Raw genomic sequence first — 21,930 nt, 5'->3', positions numbered from 1 at the left:
ATGAGTAGCTGTCTGCCTTCCTGCCTGTCCAATTGTCCATGAGTAGCTGTCTGTCTGTCTATGAGAAGCTCATCCATGCCTTTATCTCCTCTAGACTGGACTACTGCAACGCCCTCTTCATCGGGATTCCTGGCAAACATATACAGAAGCTGCAATACATTCAGAACAGCGCTGCCAGGGTCCTGATGAAAGTCCGCAAGCATGACCATATCACACCCATCCTCCTCACATTGCACTGGCTCCCCGTTACAGCCAGGATCCACTACAAGGTCCTGCTGATCACTTACAACTGCATAAACGGACATGCCCCTCCATACCTACAGGAACTAATCACCCCTCCAAAAACATCCTCCACCCGCACCCTCAGATCTGCAAACAAACTCCTACTCCATGTTCCCGATACCAAGCTGCGCACCATGGGGGACCGGGCCTTTTTCTCAGCAGCACCACGTTTGTGGAATGGCCTCCCCATAGACCTGAGAGTGCCACAGACTGTGGAATGTTTTAAAAAAGGCCTGAAAACCTTCCTGTTCCGGAAGGCCTTTTTATGCTGAGCTGTTTTTGCACTGTTTTTTGTTAAACCTGTTTTTAACCTTTTATGATATCATATGTTTTTTAAACCTTGTAGCACTCTGAGATTCCTTGTGAATGAAAAGTGCATTATAAATAAAATTATTATTATTATTATTATTATTATGAGTAGCTGTCTGCCTGCCTGCCCAATTGTCTATGAGTAGCTGTCTGTCTGTCTGTCTATGAGTAGCTGTCTGCCTTCCTGCCTGTCCAATTGTCCATGAGTAGCTGTCTGTCTGTCTATGAGTAGCTGTCTGCCTTCCTGCCTGTCCAATTGTCCATGAGTAGCTGTCTGCCTGCCTGTCCAATTCTCCATGAGTAGCTGTCTGTCTGCCTGTCTATGAGTAGCTGTCTGACTGCCTGCCTGTCCAATTCTCCATGAGTAGCTGTCTGTCTGTCTGCCTGTCTGAGTAGCTGTCTGCCTGCCTGCCAGCCAGCAAGTTGGTTAACAGAAAATAAATTGTTATGGCTGAGTAAAATAAAATACAATAAACACAATTTGCCTGAAAATAGATTACCCAGCTATGACCTTTTTCATGAAAAAAATGAGTAGTGATATGGCTGACTGAGTAAAATAAAACAATCTACCTGAAAATAGATAGCTATAAGTGAAGAGCAATTTCCGCAATTTCCGCAATTACCATTTCCGCAATTTCCATTTCCGCATTTCCGCAATTTCCGCAATTTCCACAATTTCCATTTCCACCATTTCCGCAATTTCCGCAATTTCCATTTCCGCAATTTCCGCAATTACAATTTCCGCAATTTCCATTTCCGCAATTTCCATTTCCATTTCCAACTATTAATGGCAGCTGGGTTTCATCATTCAAATAAAATAGAATTCTGTCCGTTTAGCTATAAAATTATGTCAGGGAATAGGGATACACAGTATATGTCTTTCATTTGCATTGCATCTCCCCCCCCCCCCCCAAGCTTTTATTTTCGTTCGAGTAATAGTACAACTCTAATAGTATTACTTATAATAATGTAATTAAAGATAACTTCATTCAGATTTATTTATTTTTATTTCATTTTCCAGATTTCTTTTTCTTCTTTTTTTTAGATTTTCATTGGTGGGCCAGTCATAATGGTCCCGCGGGCCTGTTGTGGCCCGCGGGCCTGAGGTTGAGTATCACTGGGCTAGGGTAAGTGCTACGGGCCATGATGGAGTCTGAAAAGGTGGCTTTTCAGACTACGGCGGAAGATTGGGAGTGAGGCTGCAGTTATGATTTGTGGTGGATTATTCAGAACCCACGTCAGTCTTTGAGAAATAATCGAGGTAGAGTGGACTGAAACAATGATACTTTATTACAAGGGTTGTTATCCTTAAAATACTACCCCCTTCTCCGCTCCCTCCATTGGCTCCCGCGGTCACTGCCCGCACAGAATACAAAACTGATGCTGGCATTCAAAGCAACCAAAAGTATGGCTCCCCCATATGCACGCATGATCGAATCCTACAAACCCTCCCGCGCACTCGGATCAGCCAACGCGGGGAAGCTGGAAGTACCTTCACAGTACTAAAAACGCCGGGACAACACTCCACACGTCCCAAACTCCTCTCCCTTCTGGCTCAAACTATGGAATGCACTGCCCATTACTGTAATGGGATTTTGAAGATGACAATACTGTCTAACTGCATTAACATGAGTCATCACAGACCACCTATTACTAGAACATTGGACCTTGTTTGACCATGTCTACTTGACCATGTCTACTTTGCATACGTGCACCTCCCTGGGCTTGGTATAGATCTGGTTTCAGCATTAACTCTCAATCACTTATAATACACACATGCTTAGATTTATGGAACTGAACTGGGTAATCGATAAAAGCTGGAATAAGCAAGCACAATCCGAACAGATACCATCCTAATGATACCCCTGCCTTAAGTTCTTAGACACATGGGCAACAGGACCTTTGACCATCTAAAGCCAGCCGTTGCTAGAACCCCCCAAACAAATGTTCTAAAAAGGCATTAATGGATTTTGAGGCACATTTGCCCAACATAAATGTTTGGAACGTCTTCATTCCAATGATGCAGGCATGTAGCATAATGCAATGCAATGTACAAGCTCTATGCAACATGCTTACATAATGTAATCCAAATGACTGATATCAGTCCCACAACCATTAATATTGAGTTGCAAGCAAGTCTTTTCACTGTAACCCAGACAACTGTAGTCGTCATGTAACAGAAATGGCCTATTTGTAAATGTATACAAATGTCTTAACCATGCAGTTAAGTTTAAATTCACCAATGCCAGCCTTCACCCACTTGGTCAATGTTCCTGTTCCTCTGCAAAACTTAAGAAATACACACAATTCTGTTTGCTTAAGTTTTATTAAGCTCTTTTTTTGTTGCCAAAAAGCTGATTTATAAAAGGTCAGTGAACAAACCACAACATATTCAGCCAATGAACTTTAAAGTGGCCGTGCTTAAAACCAGTGACAATTAGTTCAGATGGTGAACTTACAATGTTTTAAAACGGCATCGTAAAAGATTAAACAAATGTATAACATTAAGGACCACTTCACCACTTTTCAACCTATCTTCATATAATAGTTTGTTAGTTTGTGTCTCATAGGAGGGCTGTGGGCAGTTTAGAAACAGTCTCCAGTGACAATCATTAGGCAGATTTTTTTTTAAACAAGATTTGTTACAAAAGGTTTTAGATGTATTATCGAATACGAGAACGATGGCTTCCAGTTTCGCATTGGAACTGTAAGACTAGAAATCCTGCAGTTTCTATTAGCTTGTATTCCCCATCGATGATGTCACTGGAGGATGGTTTCTGAACTGACCACAGCCCTCCCATGAGAGACAGACCGAGTAGAAAAAGAAATAATAATAATAATAATAATAATAATAATAATAATAATAATAAATTTTATTTATAACGCACTTTATATTTGAAACAAATCTCAAAGTGCTACAGATAAAAATAAAAAAATAAAAATAAGAATAAAACAGTTAAAAACAGGGCAGCTTAAGAGTCCGACTGGGCAAATGCCTTACTAAAAAGGAAAGTCTTTAGTCCCTTTTTAAAAACGTCCACGGACTGTGGTGCTCTCAGGTGGTCGGGGAGGGCGTTCCACAGCCGAGGGGCAGCTGAGCAGAAGGCCCGGTCCCCCATGGTGCGGAGTTTGGTTCTTGGTTGTTTGAGAGTGTTAGATGTACCGGAGCGGAGGGAGCGGGTGGAGGCTGGGGGTTCAAGGAGTTCCTTTAAGTAGGGGGGGGGGCGTTGCTGTGGATGCATTGGTGGGTGAGGAGGCAGACCTTGTATTCTATCCTGGAGGAGACGGGAAGCCAGTGAAGGGAGTGGAGTATGGGTGTGATGTGGTCGTATTTTCGCACTCTCACCAGGATCCTAGCAGCACTGTTTTGGATATACTGGAGCCTCTGGATGCTCTTGCTAGGGATCCCGGTGAGAAGTGCATTGCAGTAGTCGAGCCTTGAGGAGACAAAGGCGTGGACAAGTTTTTCAGCATCAGGGAGGGTGAGTGTGGGGCGGAGTCTGGCAATGTTTCGGAGGTGGAAGAAGGAGGTTTTGCAGAGGTGTTTGATATGGGGGTCGAAGGTCAGGTGGGGGTCCATTTTTACACCCAGGTTGGTGACTACAGGTGAGAGGGGGATGTCTTGGCTGGAGAAGGTGATGCTGGTTATTGGGGAGGATTTGACCTGGTGTGGGGTGCCGATGATAATGGCCTCTGTCTTGGAGCTGTTGAGTTGTAGGAAATTGTCGGTCATCCACGCCTTTATCTCCTCAAGGCAGGTGGTTAAAGTGGATGATGGTGAAGATGGTGACGACAGGGGAGCAGAGGGGAGTGGGATAGTCCTGAGGTAGAGTTGAGTGTCATCAGCGTAGCAATGGTAGGATATGCCATGCTGGCTGATGACACGACCAAGGGGGAGCATATAGAGGGTGAAAAGGGTGGGGCCAAGGACGGAACCTTGGGGCACGCCACAGGTGACAGGGTGTGACCGTGAGTGGGCACCGCCCAGGGAGACACGCTCAGTTCTGTCAGTGAGGTAGGAGGTGAACCAGTTAAGTGCAGTGTCGGTGAGTGGAGACGGTTGAGGAGGATGGTGTGGTCGACTGTGTCAAAAGCTGCGGATAAGTCCAGGAGGATGAGGAGGGAGGGGGAACCATTGTCAGCTGCCATCAATGAGGGGGCTTATGGCAGTTATATGGGTTTTTAACAGAGCTGTGGGGAATGGGTCGAGGGCGCACGTGGAGGGTTTCATCTTGTTGATGATGGCCTCGACCTGATGGTGTGATGTGCTGGCCAAGCAGTGGAGAGGCTGGAGGATCCCTGGCTGTAGGGAGGTGGTCGGGGGAGGGGGGGAGGGGCTATGTGGGGTAGTGGTCAAGGCAGGTGGAGTGGATGAGTGAGATAGGGCGGAGCGGATGTTATTGACCTTTGACCTAAATGAATCGAGGATGTTGTTGCACTGGTCCTCTGTGGTGTCATAGCATTGCACCATTTTGTCATGATTATTAGGACCCATTATATGAAGATAGGTTGAAAAGTGGTCCTTTAACATGTTCTGTAATAAACACAATGTTATTATATACTTAAACGAAAATACCATGTTTATAAAACTTTTCCTTTTATCATCCCCAGCCACTTTGTTCTAGCTGCCTCTAGCCGTAGCCAGACCTACCAGACAGCCGCGGCCGTTTTGTCTGTCGGCCAGCGTCTTTTCAGACAGCTGGTGGATGGAAATTAAGCTCCACCCGCTGTCTAAAAACCCAGAAAAGACGCTGGCCGACAGAAAACAGCTGTCGAGTGCCAGATGCCATTTACATAAAATCTACTTAAAATAGGCCTAAGGGTTCAGTTACACTGGTCATGTGGTCGGATTCTGCCAATGCTTTTCAATGGGAAAGGAGCCTTGTTGGGCAGAAATGGTCAGAATGTCAATAAACCGCTTCATTCCCATTGAAAAGCATTGGCAGAATCTGACTGCACAGGCAGAAGCAAAGGCCCCATTTACACTGGCAGCCAAATCCAGCCTGAATCCGATCTGAGCCACATCCAGATTGGAATCAGATTTGTTAAAATGAGTCATGTGACCCGTTACTCATTTAAACCAATCAGATTTCAATCTTGATGTGACAGATCTGATTCAGCCTAGATTTGGCTTCGATGGTGATAAGGCCATACTGGCCCCATTCAACAGTATGATACCGGTTGAATGGGGTGGATTTGCCTGCCAGTGTAAAGGCCTACAGTCTGAAATTCAAAATAAAACATTAAACCAGGCCAAATCCAGTCTCAACTGATCGCAAACAAACCAAGAGGTCTTCTTTTAGAAGCATGTAAGAGGTGTAGTGGTCTGGGATGCGTAAGCGCATCAAGCAAGTACTAGATGATGGCAGGTGGTTACGTCCATTTGACCGGACAATCTCGATTTTGAGGGAGCCGGATGGCACCTGCACCTCCCAGCCGACCCAGAACCTCATAAGGTCCCGCAAAGTATCTGGGGAAGCTGAAGAAAAAGACGACCTTTTATTACAACGAAACATGTAGGTAAATAAATATTATTTATGTTATGTTATGTTATATTATTATATTAACATACCTTCCGCCACAAATGTCCGGAAGAATCCGCAGATGGTGGTCAATGTGCCGCGTGCAACGTCTTCATCACTGTCGTCACTCTCCTCCATTCCTGTAGACTGGCGCTGGGGCCATTTGATAGACTGTAGGACACCCTGAAGAGCATGCACATCCAAACCATTTTAAAAAGCCATGAGCAGGGCAGCAAACAAGAATGAAAATAATTAAAGTCTGCATACTGGAATATGCGCCAAAGGTAAATGGTTTATTATTCTGAGGAAGAGCCACCTGACTTGAAACGTCAGTAACGATGGCAATAAACCATTTGGAGCAATTCCTGAGAGCGATCGGTGAGCAAATATCAAGCGCTTGCTCCATGTGCGCCCAACCATCTAGACTAGAAAGCACGTTGGCTGGGCCAGCTAGCATTAGTGATCATAGTCGATTGTCAACTTACATGTGGAGTGAGGATCACCGCAGACTCTGGAGGGAACAGAAGTGGAGCAACATCTGGCCGCCCAACCAGTAGTGGCATAATGCCGGTGTCCTTCAACCCTCTCCTGAGTTGCCTAATCTGAGCATTTGCTCTGCCAAGCACCTGAAATAGTTAACTATAGTTAGATCACTCTACATTCATTGTTAATAAAAAATAGGGCCAGTTGTGTGTACCAAGCTTAAACTGAACTGTGCTCGCAAAAAACAAGAATCATTGCATTTAATAGAAGGTGCTACCCCAAGTGGTCAAAGGCGGTATTGCTGGTCAGGTGCAGTTTTAACAAAGATGGTTTGACTGAAAGTAGCACATTCTCCAACACATGTAGTAAAAAAAAAAGAACGAACATCTGACAGAAACAGATACATACAGCATGATTGAGCAGCTGCTGGAACAAAAGAAGCCGGTTTGTGTCCTTGGTTGGCACTGGGCAAAACCACTCCCGACACAGGTTTTCTACTCTTGCAGAGTCCTCTTCACTCCACTCTTCCTCCTTCAGCAACTGAAACAAAGTATCATTAACATACATGCGAACAAGAAGGCACTGGAGCAGCGCAGACAATTTAGGCCCTTAGTTTATTATAACAGTTATATCAGTTATATCATTTTACTGGGGCATCTAAAAGAAAAAAACTCAGAATAAGAATTGTGATGTTAATTTTAGAAAAGATCACAATAATTATTCAATCATTTCTTCTTCAATATACTGAATTGATGGTACAATTATAGATATGGGACCCACCCATGTTTTCCTATGAATTATGTTAATCTTATGGAAGATATTGACTCACCAGAGCCATGGTTTCCCTGTGTTCCACTTCTGGACAGTCTTCTAAGCAGAGCTTTGATTTGGCTGTTTCCTTTGTCCCAATCAAGGCATCTACCACTGCAACACTAAGCCCAGACAGGGTAGGACCGCCATGGACTGCAGAATGACCAATTATCCTCCCAGCCATAATAAAGAAGTCACTGTCCACTAGGGCTGTGGCCAGTGAAGGTATGAGGTGGTCGGTCTGTCCCTCGAACAGTGCAGTCACTGGTGCATTTCCTGAACAGTACAGATTAAAAAAAAGTACATCTGTTCAGTCTGGTTCCCATGTCGCTTAAGCCTATTGGTTGTTTATTTAATAATGTGCTAATTAAATGTACAAACCCAAGTTGAGTTGAAATCCATGTTTCAATTTTGAAACGGCTGATGACAGGATGTGTCTCGCAACACCCACCCCAACAGCAGCATCCCCTGCAAGAACACAATTTATATACTAGACAGCCAAGTATTTTTGTCTAACAAAATTCTCCCTCTTGAAAATAATTCACCAACAGGTTAAAATTAATGTAACCACGCAGATGTGGCATTCGTGCCATACATAATACCGTAGGTCAACTATGCCATGATTATCAGGGCATTATAGAAATGATATAGATAGTCAGAATTGGCACGAGGTTCCACAGAAATTGCATATAGAATAATGGAACATGTTACATTTGTCAACCAATACCTATAATGCGGCACTTGAACCGTGCTGTCCACATCTTCTTCTCTCGTGCATCCTTGTAAAAGGAAATGAGGCAGCAGTCCCGGTCCTCATCACTGTCTTTCACATTCAACGCAAGCAGGAGGTCTGGCTGGTTCTCTCCTCCTCGTATATATATATAATATACAGCTGCATGGCTTCTTGTGGTGTATCCGCCGTTTTCCATGCTTTTGAGAGACAAGGATGGAATATATGTAATTAATGCATAATGCAGCCGTTTATCAGGTACAAGAGAGATTTGGCCTCCACTCTACAACAGTGTTGCTTCCTTACCGGCTGCTACTAGCGCTGAAAGTTCACTTGCAGCTGCAGATGAAGAGCTGGAGGCTGCCGACGTGCCTGGGACCTCCCTATCCATTGTGGTGTTGTAGAAGGATCTGTCAACAAAGATAACATAATAATAACAAAATAGGTTGGCTACCCAAACCTCCCCTTTTTCTGTGCATTTAAGTCAAATGGTTAAACTTCTTCCTATGCTAGGGAAAATATAATTTTGTTTTCACATTGAAATACAAAGACAAATGACAGTTCTTACATTTCTGCACAAACACTGCCATGGCTTGGGAGACTAGACATTGGGAACTCCTGCTGGCATATAGGGCACACCTGAGAGAATATTGACACAAGAAAGGTATTAAACATCACACCTTAGTGATGTGTTTCAATTTGTTTCAAGTATATTACATTTAGCAACACTTACTCCTTGCTCTTCCGAGTAATTATGATCAAGGTCCTCGGGCTCCTCCTCCTCCAGTAATACTACACTCTGCTCCTGTTTTGTTACACATTGTTAACTCAATATAGTGCTTTCGTGCATATTATAATAGAGCATTAAAATCAGTTAACATGTTTTTGATTTATTGAGTCAAATTGTCATTGTGACTGCGATCATGGCATTCAAACGTAACGTTACAATCACAACACACAAATCACCTTTGGTGCTGGTTTACACAACTGTGTGTGCAGCTGCAACATAAATGTGCCACAATTGATGCATGGCACTTGTGGCATGCCAGCAAACTCGGCCGCATCCAAAGGAAGCGGACTGGTGTCTAGGTTTTCTTGGAGGGGGACCAAGAACAGCACAATCTTCCCATTATTTGACGCCTTTCGCAGCAGCTTCCCCGTGTAGCCACTGTTGGAGTCCATGAGGACTTGCCCTAGCTTCCGCTGTCCACTGCCTCCTAAACCAAAACATAAAATCATGTCCGTATGATTGCATGCATTCTGCCCATTGCTGAATGGATTCTATGACCCAGGACCTGCAGTTGGTATAAATGTACTTTGCCAGTGCTCTGTGTACTACAGTACCTCCTCATCTTAGTCCTCTAAACAGTTTCTACACCATCATGAACTGACTCCATCATTTGATTGTGTACTGCTCAAGTTATACCATCAATACCACCACATCTACGAGTGGTTCAAACAGACACATTTGTGAACTTGTAGATCTGACTATTTGAACTACATGTATAGTAAATGTGTTTAAAAAAAAGCATAAGTTTAGGCGACATGCAAGATAAGTGTCCTAGACTCTCCTTCCTAGATCCCACGCTGTGGCTTTGAACTCATAAGTGACACTGGATAAGAGCATGTACTAAATATATATATATATATTAAAGAAAACTAATACCTGTTGCCTTGTTTATCAGCCATCTTCCCTGGAGGGGCCGAAGTTTGATAAACTCCTCCTCGATGAGCGACTGTACCTGAAAATATATTAAAGAAATTGTTGTTAAGTGGCATCATCTTAAAATACAAAAAGTTCAATAGTAATAAAGTAATAAAGTAATAAAGTTCAATTAAGCCTATGAAAATGGCATGTTCATGTATTAATTAAGATCAAATTAAGACCTCTGCATGTTTCCCATCCTCTGGATTGGCAATGACCCTTTTGCCTAAACCAGCCTGGACCAGCTCCAGCTCTTGGGCAGGCTTGGGGGTCACATCTGTGGGTCCCGGCAGGACGCATATTGTTAGGTCTAAGACCTTGACAGGAACCCCTGACGCAGGTTTACAAAAGCGGCTTCTTCCTCGCTTCATCTCGCTGAGAGACTGAAGCGACTGACTTGAAAAAGGAGAGAAATATTAAGACAACCATTAATGAAACTGAATTGAAAAACATGTGAAGAGTCTCATACTGGATGGCCATGTCTGAAGTTTGTCATCGTGTTCACTTCGGTCTTACCTCTTCAACTTCTGGTTGACCTGGGTAGGCACTGGTACAGGTAGCATCTGTGTGGAGGTAGCAGAAGGTGTGGTGGTGGTGTGTCCACTTTGAGCGGGTGCAGCAGAAACTGGGAAGAGTTCCTGGGACCTTCTTAATGCCACCAAAAGGGATTGTGCCAATGTCTCCACCTCTTTCTGAAATATTAATTAATATTCAAAATGTTAATACTAATATGAGAATATTGTTCAGTGCAATATAACTGAGCTGCAATCTTGATTTAACCCAAATGTTACCATACATTTATAACTAACAGATCTGAAGTTCAATTCTGTACATGGCTAGAAGAGGTAGGTGCTAAACATGTTTTACCATCAAAAGTGCAGTCTATAAAACTACCTCCCCCTGGCCTGATTGAGGGGAAAGGAACTGGTCAGAATAACGTGTCCCTTCCAGTTCCACGCGCTACGTCCGGCCAGGGACATTCCCCTCTGTCAGGTGAAAAGAAGCAGCTTGGACTCCTCATGCATAGGAAGCATGAGGTCAGTCTGCTGCCCCCCAGGTTGGCAGAGGAAGTGTAGCACACAGGATTACATTAGATAATTGGCACTGGGTGCAAAAACTGGGTTGCAAAATCGTGGGATTAAAATTGAACTGTCTATTGAACTGTTCCAAGTCTCTTCTTAAGACTTTTTTCTATGGCTTTTGATCATTCCTGATTTAGTGAATGAATTCATGTCTTGTTGCCATGTGGGTGCACATGCATACTTGTTTTGATGTTTTTATAAATTATGCATGTTTATATATGCATAATTGTTTCTGGATTATATTGTGTAAAGCACTTTGATCAATCTCCATCATTTTAAGTGCTATATAATAGACTAGCATAATAGCATAATAGACAACATTACTCTGTAAGACACGTGGGCAACAACCAACAGTAGCCAGACCAATGACAACTGTTTGAATGAACAGCCTTAATGACCATTGATAACTCCTTCCGTGTCTGGCTTTGAACAATAAAGCAAGCTGCTTGATTTTATGCAATGCTTCGTGCCAATATCTCTTTTGTATGAAGCATTCAATATTAATGTAAAAGGAGACATTGAACTTGAAGTAGACTAGTAGAATATTGAAGGACTGTAGGCAGGGCCCAGATATCCCTATAGTACCTGCAGTGCATGGTTCTTACTTTTCTATCTTTACTTAAGTTAAAAGAGAGGAACTCAATTCCAAGTAACTACTTACTAATGAAGGCGGTGGTCCCTCCGTCAGTGGTTTCCCTCCTTGTCCAGCCATTTATTCTACAAACTTGGGCAACAAGTTGTATGAAGCATTCAATATTAATGTAAAAGGAGACATTGAACTTGAAGTAGACTAGTAGAATATTGAAGGACTGTAGGCAGGGCCCAGATATCCCTATAGTATACCTGCAGTGCATGGTTCTTACTTTTCTATCTTTACTTAAGTTAAAAGAGAGGAACTCAATTCCAAGTAACTACTTACTAATGAAGGCGGTGGTCCGTCCGTCAGTGGTTTCCCTCCTTGTCCAGCCATTTATTCTACAAACTTGGGCAACAAACTTGGGCAGCGAGTCCGTCCACTCCAGCACTCCTCCAGCGACTTCACTAAGTTGACTGCAGTGGCAAACAGATTCCAACACTACAACCTTGTCGTCAATCTGTTGCTAATTGCATCCAAGTTTTTGGATACGGGAGGCAAACGAATTCCCTCAAAACACAGTTTTCACATTTTCACACATTTCACATTTTCACACATTTCACATTTTCACACATTTCACACATTTCACATTTTCACACATTCACACATTTCACACATTTCACATTTTCACACATTTCAATAAGTTTGTGCTTTTATTCAGATCTATTCTCTTTGCACTAAATTAAACCATAATTTTTATGATAGCACGTATGCATTATGCACGTGTGTGTGCGTGCGTGCGTGCGTACGTTGGCTAGGCCCACATGGGGGAAGGTGTCCATGGTCATGACCGTCTCCTCTCCTGTCCGGTTCTCCAGTTGTCCCTTGAGGATACGAGCAGCCGTGTAGGTGGTAATACCCATACCTGAGACACACACGCACACACACACACACACGCACACGCACGCACACACGCACACACACACACGCACACACACACACACACACACACACACACGCACACACGCACATGCACACGCACACACACACACACACACGCACACACGCACAAAATTATCACACAACTAGAACTGCACTCTGCCGAGTGCATACTTGCTTGTTGCACACTAGTAGGCCATAAATGGCCAACTAGTGCGCAAGCAGAGCGCGCAAGTACTTTCGACCGCTGGAAACTATCACATCTCAGTATCTCTGTGAAGGAACGTTTGAAATGTATAATCATTACGTGTAACTATTTGCTACCTAACTACTTTTTTACAGAAAAATGAATCATTGATATGTGATGAAAAAAAAGGTATATAAACTGAATTAAAATATATTATACAGTATAATTATTTTATTACTTATTGTAAATTGTTTTAAATGTATTTCATTTTGTACTATAGTGATATTAATACTAAATCATGATCAGAGTAATATGTGTCTCTAACTTCAATTTCTGTAATAATACTTTCAAATTTGTTGAAATATACATGATCTAAAATACTTCCGAAATCTGTAGTTGGATTTGTATTTAATTGTTTAAAGCCTAATCTTGACATGAAGGTCTTTATAGTTATATCTTTTTCAGTATAATGGTCTTCATTGAAATCTCCTATTATCATAATTGTGGAAGTCGGAGATGATAGATACTTTACCATTTTTTTGAGAAATGTGTTTAATTCCGAAAGGTTTGTTTTAGGTGATCTGTACATAAGAATGATATATAGATCTTTATCTTTTACATGTATACATACGTGTTCTACTTTTTCTAATATCTCGATTTCTTTTTGAATTATTTCAATGGCAATATCTTATTTTATAGCAAACATAACCCCCCCACCTATATCATATTCTCTGTCATTCCTGATTGTTTTGTAATCTTCCGTATATTTGGATTTTCTAGAGGTGATTGTCGTAATCGTATTATTTTTGATCTTTTTTGGACTAAAGTCAAGTATATATAGAGATCTTATCCTTTTCACTCGACTGAATGCTACATAGGCTTGTCCCGGGTTAAAACGTGAGCCCTTCATAGATACGACAATCTCTTGTATAGTTAAACCTTGAACCTTATGAATAGTTAATCCCCAAGCTAATGTCAACAGGAATTGAAACCTATTTGTTGATCCTGTTCTTCTGCCTCCATGGAAAATTATAGCTTCATGTGCACATGTGCATACACAATGCCAAGGGCAGAACGGAGCAAGGAATGAACCGGTAACCTTTTGGCCACATTTTATCTCTCAAACAGTAAATCTGTGGTCCTGTCCCGGTTGGTGCTGTGAGACAGCTTACTCCTACAGCAGCACAAGCTGACTGGATTATCGTGTGGAAAATTGCATTGCTTCCATTTTCCTGGTGGAGCAATGAAATAATTCGCGATGAAATCGCACACCGAGACGATATCAATCTGTGAGATTTGGATAAAGGCAACGACGGCCATAGAAAACCCAATAACAAACCCAGGGAATGAAGGAAAAAGACATAATTGCATTTTACAATCCCCGACCAGCCCTGTAGAGAGAATGTTTGGCAGCCAGATATAATGCGGCGTTGACCCCACCCTGACTCCTTGGCTTTGGCGAACGGGGACACCCCACAGCAGTGGCGTAACATAGGGCAGTGCAGCCAGTGCAAAGCACTGGGGCCCAGCGCCCCCTAGGGGCCCATGAGGGGAAGGGAAGAAAAGAAAAGAAACAGCTGACGGGCGCTGTTTTGTGAATACACACACACACATACACACAAGCAGAAGGGGCAGCTAGCTGAGCTATGGGAACAGGAGGAAGACATGGAACCTGGTGTCTAGCAAGGCGCTAGGCACAGCTCATTGGTCAGTACTCTTCATAGGCATGCAGCAGAGCCAATCATTATGCAGTATCATATCTTAGCAACTATTTCACCACGCTCCGGTCCACAACATTGAAAAAACAAATGGACGCTGTTGTTGACAGCCAACTTAAGTGCCAACAATCTTATCAGAAAGTTCTAGTAGTGAGATAGAACTAAAAAAAGAAGAAAAACGAAGTGCAGAGCTGAGTGGGAAAAATATTCGGTGTATTTTTATGAAACAAAAGCTTTGCAGTTTCAAAGTGGATATTCAAGCTTTCCCTACAGCTGCAATGTTGGTGAGTTTAATGTTGTTTAATGCAAGCAGATGCAAATTGATGGTCACTTTATATCATTATAATAAATCTAGAGTTGCAAATTGCAAAGGACTGTGCTGTCATGTGCCAGTTAGCCCTGACAGGGACACATATAGTGGCATCATTTACTGATGTTTGCACTGCATTAATGTTATATCTCACCATACCTGTCACTGTAGAGTGCAGAGCACTCATTCTCCAAGCTAAAGTTGATAAAGACTTATTTAAGGAGCAGCATGGGACAAGAGACTCAGTGGACTGGCTACGCTTTCTATTGAGAACTGCAGAGCGAGGGCTTTGGACCTGAGAAGCATCATAAATGACTTTGCTGAGTACAAGGCCCGTAAGGTGACCTTCTAATAAGTGAGTACATCCATTCCATGCTGTGGTTTTATAGTGGCATATAATGAGCTGTGTTTTTTTATTTTTATGTTTGATAGTTTGGAGACATCAGGCTGTGGTAGTTTTGTTTTTGTGCCCAAGTCAGGGCAGGTTGTTTATTGATGAATATACTGTATGGACACTGAGCTTGGCAGCTGGTGCTGTCTGCATGTGGTGCTGAAAGGCTGGTGCTAGTGTGATTGATTGAATTTTTTTTTTTTGCAGAATTACAGTACATTTCAAGCACAAACTCAATACAAAGACTGTTAACTTACTCAATGCTGTACCATATGTTCTCATGCCAATAAAGCCCCTTTGAATTTAATTGAATAATTTAATTGTGTGGCCGGTCACCGTGACCTCACCTGTAATGTTAGTTTATACCTATTGTGTGTGTGTGTGTGTGTGTGTGTGTGCGCGCGCATAGGCACGCGCACGCACACTTGTTTATGGCGGTGCCGCGGTGGTGGGGGGCCTACAAAATATTCTCGCACCGGGGCCCACAATGACCTCATTACGCCCCTGCCCCACAGTGTAAATTCACTCCCCTCCCCTCCCCTCCCTCAACTCTCTCTCTCTCTCTCTCCCCCTGTCCAGCGTCACCACCGGCAGCTGTGCGTGTATGCAGGTGACATCATTACTGGGTGGGTGGACACTGGATCTCGCAGAGCCTCTGACAGCCCCCCCTGACAAGCCACAGGCGTCTCAAACTCCAGGGGCCAGTGGCTCGAGTAGAATATACCAATTCAATATCGGGTTATATTAAGAACCCCCTATGTACTTATTACGGAGCTGCCACGGTGAAGCCTGTCTCCGTTAAGCCAGAGAAGATGAATACACCACATATGGGTGCAATCATACACCCACGGGGAGTTATATTGAACTTCATGTGGTTAGTGTCAGATATATTCTCATCCACAGCACCTTTGCACTAAACCTTACAGTGGATTCCCTATACCGCATTCCAGGCGCAATCTAATAATAGCCATTGATTTAATAATGAAGTCACTTACACAGATATCAGACGCTGAACTGCAGCGAGTTGATAGAGAAGTTGCATTGTGTTTGCATAATATCACGTTACTTAAGGTGTGAGTGTCTGCATGGAGCATAACACATTTATTACAGAAGGAAGAGGAGACAATAATTAACAAAGAGTGCACTCATATTTCTTTTTGGGGGGGTGGTTGCTGATCTACAACTGACAATGCGTCACGATGCGACAACTTGTGGGGATTGTGGATCTGCACTTTTTGGTGAGTTGACACCGTGTGTGAAGTATAAATCAAAATTAACCGTGCTGAATAAACTAGGCCTGTGTTAAATGTTAAATGCCTGTAATTTTCCACTTTCATCCCCGTGGGTGGGCTGGGTTCCTTATACCGGTGTCTTAGATAAGACTGTGGGCTGTTACATATTATGGAAATGAGTTCTTTTCATATAATAACTGCTCCTGCCGTCCATATACCGTACCTCATGGAACTATAATTCCCTGTCGATGGCTTGCACATGACTGCACAATGCTCCTTTTAACTACTGTCCCTGCAGCTCCCAAGTACAGCTTATTAGAACATTTTACAACTCCATTATGGGAGGGGAGTCTTCATAAGTACCACTATAAACAGAAGAGAAGATTATGTGTCCCTGTGATTATGTGCACATCAGGGATAAAAATTATAAAATGTTGTTTCTGTTTCTATAGCTATCTGTATCTGATACAGAAAGGAAGGGACAAAACAGTGAACTAAACATCAGATTGTTTTTATTTTATTATATATTTTTAAATTATTTTACCTTTGTCACTTTCTCAGTGGGAGTTTTTTTTATTCTTATTTTCCTTCTTGGTTTTTTTGGCCTGCCAACACTGAGACTACACCATTTACAGAGGCCCCATAATGGGGGCCGAGAGGACGTAATTAGAGTAGCTACAATATGAATTATGGCCTCATAAATCATTCTGGTGGGAAGGCAATAACATACACCCAGTGAAGTGCCAGCAAACAATGGCCTATAATTATCCGCCAATTACCTGGTTAATAATGCTTTTCCAGGGCCGGTCTGTTGACCTGTCGCTGAGATGACAGCGGCCATAATGGATTCGTTAACGAAGGGGTCTGGGGTGGGGTGGTTGGTGGGGGTGGCTTAGACAGAGATATACACTGGAGAATGAACGCAGTACAAGCCAGAGTGTTGATTTACATAGGAGATGTAGCCAGAGAGTGTGTGTGTGTGTGTGTGCGTGCGCGAGCGCGAGTGAGCGTGTGTGTGTGTGTATTTGTGTATTTGTGTGACAGTGTGCATGCGTGCATGTGCGCGAGTGTGTGTGTGTGTGTGTGTGTGTGTGTGTTTATATATGGTCGTGGGGAATATATCATTGTCACGCTGCCAGGCACACAGCCCACATTCCGTCTGACAACAACGATAGATTTCCAGTGCAGGACATGTCAATGCTTATTGCAGTAGGCTATAGGGGCTGCTTTTTATGTATCGTGAAACTGTCACTCGCACAAAACACGGAGCCCTGCATGTTACAGTAGGCCATATGGTACTTTTTTTTTTAACAGGAATAAAAATGATTTACTTTTGTTCTACTCACTCTCATCTTTATGGAAACATATTTTGTTTTTAGATATTTTATTGGAATCAGAATTTATTCAGCATTTTGTTGTACTTGTGCCTAAAATCGTCATATGGTGTGACATGACAATAATTGTTTATAAAATGAAAATGGAGTACACCTTTCTTAAGTTTCTCACTTTATCAAAGTCCTTTATCATAACTAACCTGTGATCCACTATAGTTTTGTGAAAATTTATTAAATCTGTATATTATTTTCGTAATCAACACTCAATGTGAGGCCCATGTTATCAGTCTTTCAATATATTTTGTATTTATTGTGACAAAACTTTCGCTAAAATTACACAAATATTTGTGACTCTTCCTGATACTATTTGCTATGTAATCCATAAACATTAATGGTCATCATTAATAAAGGTATGATTTTTTCACTATTTGGAACGTCACACCAAATGATTTAGTGTCACACCGTATGATCAGATCTTCATTTTTCAAAGCAAACTGTGTTTTAACCTACTTATTAGTGAGTACTGAACTTTACAGATTGATTAAACAATTACTCAGGAAAAACAGCAACAGGAAAATTGCTTTAACATTGAATAACATGGCAGTGACTGAATAAAACAAAATTAAACACAATTTATTGTGGATAGTTGCAAATTTTAGGTGAAAATGTTTAAAACAAATGTTTAAATGGACAAAAGAAACATGGGACTTTGTTATTTATTGTTCTATCTGTAGGAAAATAAAGTTTGTATCATATGGTGTGACAAAAAAGTCATATGGCGTGACAGGCAGACAGTCACACCATTATGATAAAGTGTCACACCATATTACGTTTTCTGCACTTAACATAACCTTGAGGCTACTAGCTACACATTAGCATGCTAACAACATGCAACAAAGCAACATAGATTTACATGTAATTATGACCAAAAAATCTAATACCTTTAGCTTTTTTAATGAAAAAGGTGTCACACCCATAAACACTCGGAAGAGTCGCATTGGTCAGCGTTCCAACAAGATCGTATTTCATGAAAATGTTAAAATGATAATTCACCACAGACACCTGTCATGCTATTGTAATGCAAGTGCTGAACAGTCTTACTGAAGAAGTACCTCTCTATCCCAATGGGTGTCCAAACAATTGCCTGTTGAAATTTCCCAAAATGGTGTCACACAATATGATTTTGGTTTGGGGGACAAAATCCTTTTGATCAGAAATGACTGAAAACATTATGCTTGGACTTTGAAAAGATTAGGCTCACATAGACATCTATAGCCTATTATATTTATGGATTTTTTCCTTAGTTTTATTTAAGTTCCTACGTTGAGAAACAAGGCTGGGACAGTCGCACCATATGAGTTTTGCTGTGTTTGGTTGAAAATTCTGAAGAAATGAGGAATGAAATGTTTTAATCTTGAGTATGTGCACATGAAGCATAATGTCCTGCACAATATTCAGAAGGTTTTTGACAAATATATTTTTTATTTATACATGAGTGACACTGAGGACAGCCAGGGACACCATGTCACGTCACCCACCCACGTACATTGTGCACATGCCCTTCGGTTTTGAGAAACGGTGAAAACTTGTGGCAGGGCGTGAGTTACATAATACTTTAGTGTGACATTAATTTCATCCAAATAGATTTATTTCTTTATTATTTTGTTCAGAACAACAGCTGGGTCCAATGAGACCCCCCCCCCCCCCCCCCACACGCCACCCAATGGCTGAAAAATCTACGCCCCCTCAACTTCTTTTTTCATGTCCAGAGGAGGAAAACCACCAGTTTATTAATTCATATTTTTAATTGAATTTCTTCCACAATTTCTCCGCTTAGTTAATCTCTGCAGTGGCCTGCGGGCGGATGATTGGCGTGTAATTACTGGCTGTTGGCTCAGACGAGACCCAATATGTGCTTTCTCTACGGTTCCGCTCTCTGTGCGCTCCCCGCTGTTGAGGGAGCAACAATCTCTTTTGTTCATCTGCACCCTTCTCCCCTTGTTCTCCCTTCACCACTCTTCTTTTTTTTTGAGTGGCACTAGCTAGCGCTTTTGGTTACCGTCCACAAACTTCATCTTAAACAAACATTAAATTCCCATTGACAATGAATGGAGAATTCATGAGAAAATAGTCATAGTGGGCTATATCTTGCGCCTCCCCTTAACCCTTATCCCTAAACTTATTTGCCATTTTTTACTATTTTAAAAAACCTTTTAAAATAGTTCAAATAGCTAGTTTAACTTTTTTTTTTTTTTTTCAAAATATAAAAAAATGGCAAATAAGTTTAGGGATAAGGGATAACGGTGGCGCAAGATGGAGCCCAGTGTCTATTTTACCTCATTAAATGATGTACGATGATAAGAGCGCCCATCACTTCACACATGTGTGATTTATTTATTTATTAATTATGTCAGTCGATGTCGATCAAGGTCGATCGATGTCGATGTGCACCAGGGCTGCCGAATCAATAACAACGCAGCTTTGGACGCACATATAGGCAGATGTCTGGAAATCCACCAAAGAGAACTGGGAGGTGAGGCACGTTTCACGAGTAAGTATACATATTGTATGTTGACAACTTCTAGGCTATGTGTCCTTTATATGTATCTTTTCCCTTTTTGCTTCCTATATGATGAATTCCTGTTCTGTTCTTTAACTACATAGAAGTGTCTATTTGTATATATCTAAATGTTTTGATGAATTGAACAATGTGGACCCTGTTGTAAACAAGTGTAACGCTTAATTGGGTCGTCCACTCACAGTTAACAGTCTTTGTATTGAGTTTGTGCTTGAAATGTACTGTAATTCTACAAACTGTTAATAAATATTTCAATATCAATATCAATCAAAAAAAGGGTACAAATATGCTAAACCATGAGTCATCATGGAAAAGGAGTGTCAGGGTTTAGCATTTTGTGTATCAGGTTTTCAGTTTTGTGTGTGCAGTTTTGAGAATGCCATTAGGTTGTGAAAAACGTGTGTTAACAAAAAACTATAAGTTGCTTCCTGATGTTGATTAAACATCATCTCATCATTTTAATATCAATGATCCCGATACATTTTGTCGACAGACCACCATTTTGTATCAACAATTGTGAAACCCCCAATGCCCCATACATGATTTGTGTGCAGGTATTTAAAATGTTTCAAAATCATTTCACTTAATTGTTTCTCTCGCCAAATCTGCACGGTTGTAATAATTTCCTCTGCCAGTCTATCAAGCCGGGCATCAGTCGGAGTGAGAGAGAGGAAGGGGACAAGTTTAAAAACTCCTCCATTCTTAGAGGCCACGTGTTAATAAAAAAGCCCAGTAGATAAGAGTAATTACCTCTCACTGTGCTTCTGCGACCATGCTGGCGTAACGCGTCCACAGAGAGAGGTCTAACTCTAGTCAAGCCTTTACGGCCGAAAGATACATTTTGTTTTTAATTAGTGTACACCCTGAGTGATACACCAAACGCCAGGCAGAAAACCGCCCCCTCCCGCCTCAATAAAACACCCCTCCATATTCCATTCCTCCTCCCTCGCTCACTCACTACGCCTCTCTATCACCTGCCACATTAGCATAAGTAATTAGAGATTCCTATATTTGCCTGCATGGAGCTTCGCAAATTTAAAACGAATGTGTTGATCTCCTTTGATTCGTCTGTAGTCTGAAGCTGCCTGTCATGTACAATTAAGATAAGACGTAGTAGGGGTGCTTGATGGGGGAGGCAGGGACGGAAACGGTGGGGGGTGCTTGGAGTACTGTATAGGCCTACTCTCTGGCGTTCTGCGAAGAATTGTGGAGGAGTAACATAGTATTAGCATGTGCATACTGAAGATTGTGGTGGAATATGTGTAGCAATACCTTATGAAAAAATGGAAGTAAAACTCACTGTTCAAACTTTTACATGGGTAAAAGTACTAGAAAGGTATTATTGGCATCAACACAGTGCCAAATCAAAATATGTAAAAAATTATAAAATTTAACTTAAGTGGCTAACGCATGCTTTCTGTAATAATAATCAAACTAGTAACTAAAGCTGCCCAATTATTGTATACAAGCTATACGTTTGAGAACTTCACATGTCCTGCCATTGGCAATTCAGTAGATTATCAGTGCATTGTCAGAAACAGAACATCGACAGTGAAAAACATGGGCATTTCCAAGGTGTTAAGTATGTTAATTCTATTCACAATTTCTCTGCTGGGCACTTATTTTCAGTAGCAAATTTGTGGAATTAGCAAGGCTAATAAGTGACTATAAAACCTGGAGGGAAAACATGCATTTTCATAAAACCTCCAGGAAAAGATCAGGAAAGCGTGAAGAGTTGGAATGG

This window comes from Protomyctophum bolini (assembly GCF_963924005.1).
Source record: "Protomyctophum bolini genome assembly, chromosome: 7".
NCBI lineage: Eukaryota > Metazoa > Chordata > Actinopteri > Myctophiformes > Myctophidae > Protomyctophum > Protomyctophum bolini.
The sequence above is the reverse complement of the archived record's forward strand: the minus strand, read 5'-3'. Positions refer to the sequence as shown.